Raw genomic sequence first — 9,969 nt, 5'->3', positions numbered from 1 at the left:
CCTTTCCATGAAGCTGTTACTGACTTGTAACATTTTCATGTGACAAATACTTGGAGAAAAAATATATTCCTTATATTTAACAATACACATTTAGAAAATTTAATTAGTTCACCAACTCATTTTAATTTGCTCCCAGAACATCATTCAAAAAACGACAACAATTTTGAAGAAGATAAACTGTGGGTACAAATTGTCTTTAAAAAGCCATACATATTTTGCATTTATTCTATTTAGATGATTTAAAATTATTTGGAAGAACAAAGGATGAACTAGATTCTTTACATCAAAGCAAAAAAGAATTTATTAAAGATATTGGAATGCAATTTGGCATTGGCAAGTGTGCAACCATATCCATAAAGGTAGGGAAAATTCTTGGAGATAATTGAATACAGCTTAACAATGAGGATTAGATAAGGGCAGTAGTACCAGAAGAAGGTTGAAAATATTTGGAAAATAATAAAGTTTCTGATTGATTGCACAGTCAAGTCAGGAAAATACTTCTACCAAATATATTAAAAATGTTCTGAAATCAAAATTAAATAGCAGAAACATCATTAATTAATATGTTTATTAATTAATAATTAATTAATTAATACCTTGGTTCTGAACATACTCCTTCAAGGGGAATCAATTGTCGCTACAGCATGCATTCTTTAAATTAAAGAATTTTAAAAAGCAACAGACTGGCGATGGTTGTTGATTTTTCTAATTAAAAATATGTTTACAGCAGTTGACAAAGAACAATTTGTTTTAAAAATAAAGAATAGAGCTAGCTCATGCAGTTCAATAAAAGATGATATGGTTATTCACATCCATCACATCTATTTTGAAAATAAAAATAAAATAAAAATTCACAATCAAGTAAAGTTATAACAAGCTGCATGAATTTCAACTGATGTTTTGCACGGCAGAAAAGATTCTGCACATTTCTAGTTATCATTCCTAGATAACATATACTATGACTTACCAGTCTTCTATTTTAGGCAATTAAATAAAATCTAATTGCCTCGAAATTAAATTCCTTAGAAAAGGCAATTAAAATGACATCAATTGCTATTATTATCTACTTCTTATTCATCTTGCTTCAGCTGTTCTTTTATGAAATTATTATTTGCAATAATTCTTTTGGCCCTCATTGAAAATGTTTCCATTCATGTTTTTCCTTTCTCCTCCATCATCTCCATCATTCTCTATATTCCTTGTTACCATGCCTTGTTATTCTAAATGCCATTTCCTCTTTCTGTCTTGGCACATCTGCTGTGATAATAATTTTTTATACCAGTGAGACATCCATTTTTGGATCTGTAGAAATGAATAGCATATAAATAGGAACACATTAAAAAAAACCAGACAAGACTAAAATGTTATTCTTTTCTTGATTGAAATATTTAGAATTACATGGCTGAAAGGGCCATTTAGTTCATCAAGTCCAATCTTCTACTCAGTGCAGAAATCCAGTTAAAACATCTGTGAAATAATCCTTTTTTCCAATATTATAAAATTGTTGGATTACAGATTTATAACACAGTATTTGAAATATAGCAGCCAAGAGATATAGAATATAACTTTAGCATGAAAGAAAATAATTTGTCTTGCTGAATATTGGTTTGCACAAAGTAAAATTCAGAAAATATATCACATATAAAAATGAATAATAGAAATATTCTGGATTATGATTTTGGTGCAAGAAGAAACCAATATTCTGAAAGTATTCTGCAGGAATTAATTAATTAATTTTATTTGCACAAATAAGAAGATCTTGAATCAAGATGGAAAAAGGAAGAGTTAAACCTTCCATACTGAAGTCATAAGCATTCCTTAGGATTTCTTTTAAAATATATATTATTTTAAAAGGAACATGGATAATTTATCTTTTGTTGTGATAAGTATTGACTAACTATCTTTTTATCCAAGCATGACATCATGGCTAAAAGTGAATGACTGAAAGTCACATACTGAGTTTTCTTTTTGTATTATTGTTATTCTTTGGATGTCATTCCTAGTACCTGGATTGGTGTAAATTACACAAAGTGTAAGTAAATAAACAAATAATTATTTATTTCTGAAATCCGAAGAATACTGCATATGAAAATGCATCCTTGTACATATTTACTTTTCAGAATATGCATATATAAATTTAAATTCTAAATTTACTTATATACAGTTCTGTCAATTTCCATTTATTGTCCTCTGAGATATGATGTAATGGTACTTACGGTATATTTAGATGATGTTTTTTATATTTTGTCATTCTTAATTCTCATTCTTCATCCTGGGAATTTGGGATAAGTTATTAAATTTAATTTCTGAGAAGTAAGTTACAGTAATGTACAATATAAAAGTTATGTTTCTTCTAGGGTTTTAATTATTCCTGAATTGCATAGATACGTCTATGTAGCTTTCTTACAACAGATTTATTGAAATATAGATTTCACTTTCTCAGAATTCTCTAAGGGAATTATTAAGTTCATTCTACACTGCTCTTCTATGATTCATTCACATAATAGCACAATAGAAGTAATGATACATGAAATTCTTCAGATGCTAAAATGATGGCATATTAATGTTTGTTATAGCAAATAATGAACAGTCTGGATTCAAATGAATTATATGATTCCATAACTATTTAATGTTACCTAATATACTACATGTCCTTCCAGTGCCAATCATAACAGTAATTTAAATTCACTTGCAGATTATGAGATTGCAGCAGGAAATTATTATGCAAATAGTTTGTGGTCTATTTCTTGTTTTTTAAAACTAGTATTTCATAGAAAACATGCACAACTGATATAGACTCATGTGAACTCTGCTGATTTCTCTTATTTAGTACACAGAAATGAACAGATTTACCAGTGAAATTATTTTTAAACTTTACTCTGGCTCAATTTGTCACGTTTTAAAATAGAATTTATCAATTATATATATTTTTTTACTTTTTCTAATTTCACTCTGATGCTTGATAAATATAAGCTTATTTTTTAGATCCAATTGAAGCAGATTTCTGGATCTTTGGAGGGACTGAACACAATCAACATTTATTCCGTAGAAATAAATTATCCTGAATACTATAAGAAGCACTGGACTAAAGAAACAATAAGTGCTACTAATTTTTAGGACAGCTAGGAATAATCAAAATCAGTTTTTGCTTATCATAACATATTCATTCTCTGAATGTTCCGTCATTTTCACCATGGACAGCTGCCATCCATTTATTTTGGTATTTGTGAATTGTTTGTAACTGAAAGATTGGCATGTAGATAGGAGAAAACAGCATTTTGTTGACTGATAATTGCTGTTTTTGGAGAAGGATTAAATGATGCAATACATTTATAGTCAGGTCAATCACATGGACTGGGCCTGGCCATTTTGTTTTGTTTTGTATTTTAGGGAAAGAATATTGAGAATTTCTAATTTAAGTGTGCCTAGTGCTTCTTTTAGTGCCTACAGATTTATGGTTTCCTGCTCAAAGTGAAGGGAAACTGTGCTGCCATATATTTTTTTTAAATCAATGATCAGTTAAATCAATGCTTCCCAAACTTAATGGGAGAAGATCTTAGGCCCTCCCATCTATATCTTAGCTCTTGTAGGCATGGGTTTAACACAGTTTTTAATATTTTAATGTCAGTTCATTTAATCTTTTAATTATTTTTTTACTTATTTTTTATAATTTGTTAGCCAACCAGTCACCTTGTAAAGCATAGAAATTTAAAATAAAATAAAATACCTAGGAAAATTATCCAAAAATGGATAGAAGTGTTTTCTTTCTTTTGGTAATGACAAACAAACTCATTATCCATATAACAGACATTTACATTAACATAAAGATTTCTAAATATCTCCCCAAGTATTCCTATTATGATAAAAAATTAATGAAATTTCCAATGGTAATTTGTTGAAATGACCTAAAGATTATTCAATAGTTTTTTTTTATAATATAAGTAGTCCTTGACTTAGGATTCACCTTGACAAATGGAGTAGTACTGGTCAGGCTTTTCAATAAAGTAATTAAGAAACAATTAATAAGTACCTCATATTAAATACATCAAGTTTTTCATACTCTAATGTCTTGTTGGCATCATGTTTTATTTATTGAATGGTTAACAAAAATCTGTACCCCACAATACTCACAAAATTCTTTAAAATCAATTCCTTCTCCCCAAACCATATTCAGAAATCTAGGATTATTAAACCAAAATACAATGATGGTGATACTAGATCATATCAAAACTGTAACTGGCCCCTTCAGAATTTTATAGTAGCAGCATAATAAATTTGTCAGCCAATGATTTCCAAGCTATTTGAATTTTGAAGTTACTGCACCTCTATATATTGCTTGGCACTAATATATACTTGACCTATCCATCTTCTATGCAAAGCTGTTTATCATACTAAAGAATATGGGTTTTAGTTGACTGGGGGTTGGGTGAAATACATATTAAACCAATTGTGGAAAGAGTACATAATAGGAGGAATGGCTAAACTTAATGGATTTGTTATGATTTGTATTTTCTTTTAGAAGCATCTCCAAATAATGTGGCATAAGATATTATGTCTATTTCTCCTGTACTGCTGACTTCTGCATTGTTTTTAAAATAAAATCATAGCAAGTATGGTTGTAATGTAAACTTCCAAGTTTTCAGGAAGAAAGAAGTGAGTTTAGAGAACTATACAATAACTTGTCTCTTAGAAGCAGAATTCAGAATATAGAAAAAGCATAAGTAGCAAGCAGAGCAAGTAAGGAGGAATGCAATGTAAAATTTTACCAGTCAGACTGTCTCAGATAAATTCTTTTGTTTCAAAAACAGGTTATTGTCTGCTATAGAAATAATGAGAATAATATTTCAAAAGTGTTTTTGTGAAGAAGAATAAGTTTTAACCTTCTGGTGGTGCTCAATACTATGTTTTGGATAAGATAGTTGTATAAAAAGCCATGCTAGTGTAACATTAAAAATGAAATAGTACTGTACAAGGGTTTGGATAGGAGCTTATAATCATTCTGGAGACAGATAATTCAGTGCATTCATTTATATATAAAATGTATTTCATTTATTTCCTGCATGCACAATGGTCATGGTGAAGCTAGAAATCTTGAGGCAAATAAGCAGAGTTTATGGATGCCTTGGAATGCCAGAACTTTCCAGAGAGTTAGTTAAAGTCTGTTCACAGAAGACCAAAAGGGACTGGGATGGAGTATGATTAAGCAGCTACCAATCAAAAGAGCCCTTCTTTGAAAGAGATTGGTAATTTAGAATCATGATAAATAGATAAGAGAGAGAAGGGGAAGCGGGAGGGGAGAGAGAGGGAGGGAGAGAGATATTTAGGAAGAAAGTTATGAAGAGGGAGGGTCAGACGACAAAGAAGGACAAAGCACCACAACCCCTTGGTAATTTGTTCATCAGTTTCTTTTTTCATGCCTTTTCTTTTGTTTTTAATTTTTTAAAAAATCTTATAATTGTCACAAAGGATTTCTCAAAGCTGTATCTTCTTTTATATGGTATGACATAATATTGGGAAAGTTAATATGCTCCCTAAAGAAGCAAATATCTTAGTAAATATGAGCACATTACATTTAGAGTACAGTAAAGGAATTACACAGATTTCACTAATTGGTTTGTTGCCAATCATTGTACAATTATGTTAATAGCACTAAAGGGTCAGTACTATTTATCTAACTAATAAAGCAGTATGTACAACACAAGATATGGATTGTCTGTTCCTTTTATGCATCTATGAAAGTAGTGGATAACCTGCTCTTCATATTTAAGCCTTAACATTGTATTCATGGCAGGCTTGTGTATGGCAGCTGTTTCCCTCAATATGTAATTCTATACAAATATGCTGCCTCAATGCTGTACTCCTAATATACTCTGGTAAATGGATTTTGGATAGCCAGCTATGAGGATTATGGATACTGTTCCATCATCTAATGGAAATGATGAGAAGTATAGCCTGACACTGGCAGGATACCAACCTGGGTAAGTGGAGGGAGGATCCCAATTTCTTGCTGTGGTATTTATTATTATAGAATTAGCGTGAGTACTGTTTACGCCCTAGGATACAAAAAGGGATCCATGGAAGAAATATTATAGGTAGTAATTTTCCTCCAAATATCCTAACCAAGGAAAAATTAATTAGGGGCTGACTTACACAAGCCATAGTCTTTCCCTTTATTTTTCTAAATACTGATACATTTCACAATATAATTTTAAGAGTTTTCTTTTTAAAAGCCCAAAAGGTTTGCTGTATTAAGCATATAAACAAAGAAAACAGATATAATCTAAAGTGATATTCTTCTTTCTCCCTCCATAATGCTTTTCCTTATTCTACAGATGATGATGATGAGTATGTATGTGTGTGTGAAAGAGAGAGGGACGGAGGGAAGGAGAGAGATTTTGCTATCAACAATCTGTCACATGGGCATTTATTTATTTCACATATGTGAAACCCTGGTAGTTTCCACAGATCACATAGCAACCCAGTAAGCTGCCGACTGTGTAGGACCAAGAAAGACAATTTTAGGCTCCTAGGAATGATTAAAAATTGTAATATTCTATATAGGTATCAGTGGTTGGTTCATTTCCTATCTTTTTAGTAACACTTCTGATTAAATGCAACTTGTCATGTACATGTTGCATTGAGATTTTATGTGAACACCGAAAAGTACATGGGAAGAAATAAAGAGGAGTGGTGAGAGGAGATGGTTTAATCAATCCACTTTTTTCATCTCCTCCCCTTTAGATACATAAAGTTAATTTGTCAAAGCATCTAAGCAATATGTTTTACATAACCTTCTGAGAAAGTCAATGACAAGACCAGCTTCTATTTCAGGGATGTCCAAACTTGGCAACTTTAAGACTTGTGGACTTCAACTCCCAGAATTCCCCAGCCAGCTTTGCTGATTGGGGAATTCTGGGAGTTGAAGTCCACAAGTCTTAAAGTTGCCAAGTTTGGACACCCCTGTTCTATTTGATTCATTTCTTCTGCTTCCTACAGCATATTCTTTTCATTGCCACCCCACTCTACCGAGACACACTACATATAATTCTTTATAATTGATAAATCTATTTCTGATAGTACTAAAAAAAAGATTATAAAGTATAGGTCCTCAAAATTAACATGTAACTTTGAATCAAATGTAATATCTGCATAGTGTGTTGGAAAAGAAATGTCCTAACCAGGATTGTTTTAAAAAGTACAGATATCAAAGAATCTAAAAAGAAAACCTTAGCACCAGCAATTTATATATTGTCAGACCATCTGCAACTTTATTTTCCTGACTTCTCTAGATATGCAAAAATTAAAACTACATATATCAACGTTTATATTCTGTCACTGAGCATAGAAAAGTAAGGATTACTTCTTCTGGAAAGGCTTTGCTTTTGTTCAGGTGAGATTAAAAACTATACTACTTCACATCACAACTGAAATATTGAAGCAAGACAGAAGTAAACAGTAAACGTTCCCTTACTTTATTCCATACACAAACAAAGTTTGTGGTTGTGAGAGGACTTCTATAGATAGGACCCAGGAAAAACTTTTGTCACATTATATCTCTAGTTTCTTCTAAACTCATTCTCACCTAACTAGTTCCTTCCTCTTGCTCCTAATACCGTGTTTCCCCCAAAATAAGTCAGGGTCTTATTTTCTTTTGACCCTCAAAATAAGCACTTGGCCTTATTTTTGGGGAAGTCTTGTTATTTTTGAGGTGCAGAAGGTGGCGAGCATGGTCACCTCATGGCTGCTGCTGTGTTGCGATATTTTCGGGAAGGGCTTATTTTTTGCGGAGGGTTTATTTTAGCACATGGACTCAAAAGCCTGATTGGGCTTATTATCCGGGGAGGTCTTATTTTCAGGGAAACAGGGTATGTATTAGGAAAGCAAAGACTGTTCCCATTCTCAGGATCCACACTATCCAGTATTGTTGGCAATTGGTTTAAAACTACAATGGGTTTTTTCACTCTTGTTCTTTTTCTAGGGTGAAATAGCAGTGCCAAGAGAAGTTTATGTTGATAGTTCATCTAGAAGATTGGATAAAATATTATGCCTTGTTTTGATCCTAATAGCATTTTCAGGAAGTGCAAGTGGTTATAATATTTAAATCATAAATAATCACAAAACAACATTAATATCAGGAAAAATGTTTTACTTAAAGCCTCTGTTAGAGATAGGGAGATTGGTCTAATACTAAGATGAACAAGCTAACCTAGGTTTAATGAAATTAAGAAAATATCATTTAATTAGAAAAAATATCAATGACATTTTGAAATTGAATATTTAAAGCACTGTTGTTTTTTGTGTTCTGCCTGCATGCAAATCTATTTGTGAAGTATATAAGCATATATAAATGAAGATATGAATCTGACTAACTATTCTGATATGCTTTGGAAGCAAAATAGTTATTTTAAATATATGTGATTAATAATACATTACATAGTTACATACATAAGCCATAGGTAGAGGCATATAAGAATACCTGTATCACTTGAAATGCATTTTATACAATTAATCCTTAATTTTCAAATATGCAATAAGCAAGAAATGTACTTATATGAGTGAATCATGCAGGTATTTGCAGAGAACACGAAGCATCAAATAACATTAAGGAAAACATATTTAAAGATCATTAATAACCACTGGGGATATCATGAACTTGAGAAAATTAAACCTGCTGGCCAAGCACATATTCTTTTTTTTAGGTAAAATACAGTCACTGTGTTACTATGGAAACCACTTGTTAGCCAATTATTTCTGGATATAGTGACATTTTGGGAAAAATCTTGTGATAAAGAGTGATCATAGATGGATGCAGGCTTTCTTCTCTCTCCTAGCAATAATGAAATTCAGCAGTATTTCTAACAAGAACAAAAACCTGCAGAAATGCAGAGGAAGACTGGATTTCAGAACTGTAAGAGTGCTGACAGACCCCTCATAAATCTAATGGGAGCAATTGGAGTACAGATAATGCAAAATGGGAATTAACCTCTTGTGGGTTTTATCTATACAGAAAAAAGTACATGGGAATCATCTTCTTGTGACTTCTATCTAAGCAGGAAAAAAATGCTGCTGAAGTAATACAACTTTTCACCTCTGGGCATAATAATGCTCATAAACATAGCACACAAATAGTTAAGACAGCTTAAAAATCCACTTGCTAAAGTTACCTAAGGAGGATGGTGCTCCCCATAACTGTGTCCTATCAGTTGGGCTTCTTCTGAATAGATGTTTAGCAATCTTCAACAAAAAAACAAAAACCAAAACCCTGCACAAATGTAAATAGATAACAGGTTCCAGGTATAAAAGAAGGATGTAGGTTGAAGCAGAAGGAAGTGATCAATAATAATAATAAAACAAGCACCATCCCTACCTTATACTGCAAGGCAATGACATTGCTGACAATGAGTCCCGTTCTGTCCCCATAGCCTGCAGCATTTGAAAGCAACTTGTAAGCGTGGGACAAGAACGGCAGTAGGCAGAATGGACCTGGCTTCTCAACATGAAAATAGCAAAAAGTATGGCCAAGCACACTCTGCCGGCAAAAACAACAGAAGGCCTGTAATTAGAAAGTTATTTTAATAGTTCAGGGAGGGTGTTCTGCCTTTCCCCATGCATTTTGCAAAGCATCTCCTCCGATTGCTTCTCATAACCCTGCAAAATTATATTCACATCAAAGACTGATGCGAGTCATAAACATTTGGCACTGAACTTCTATTTTAACATTTGGACTAACCCGGGCCTTCAATTTCAAATGTTAAAATTACTATAATTCATAAACTTGATCTTAATATTGTAACTGGCAACTATTGCAACGAAGGAAGGGAACTGTCGGCTAGCTGGCCATCTAAGATATCCTACAACACTCCATCCTGATGGGCATGAAGTGTTTTGAGACTGGAATGTGCTCCAGGAGTTTGTTTTCCCTCTAGTCATTGTTGCTTGCATTTCCCCAGAGTACCACCAATTAAAGGA

General features: G+C 32.4%; 1 long non-coding RNA gene across 1 annotated transcript; it reads right to left on the bottom strand.

The window, feature by feature from the left end:
* Positions 1 to 602: 602 nt before the first annotated feature.
* On the bottom strand, positions 603 to 9,495 carry LOC309395521. Its single transcript, XR_014175921.1, has 4 exons — positions 9,368 to 9,495; positions 9,165 to 9,234; positions 2,217 to 2,272; positions 603 to 1,302 (listed from the first exon to the last, which is right to left on the bottom strand). It is a non-coding gene; the product is annotated as an uncharacterized lncRNA (long non-coding RNA).
* Between the last annotated feature and the right edge of the window lie 474 nt (positions 9,496 to 9,969).

The sequence above is a fragment of the Natrix helvetica genome (assembly GCF_964273705.1).
Source record: "Natrix helvetica genome assembly, chromosome: 7".
NCBI classification, from domain to species: Eukaryota; Metazoa; Chordata; class Lepidosauria; order Squamata; family Natricidae; genus Natrix; species Natrix helvetica.
Note: the sequence above shows the minus strand (reverse complement) of the source record. Positions and strands in the feature narration are given on the sequence as shown.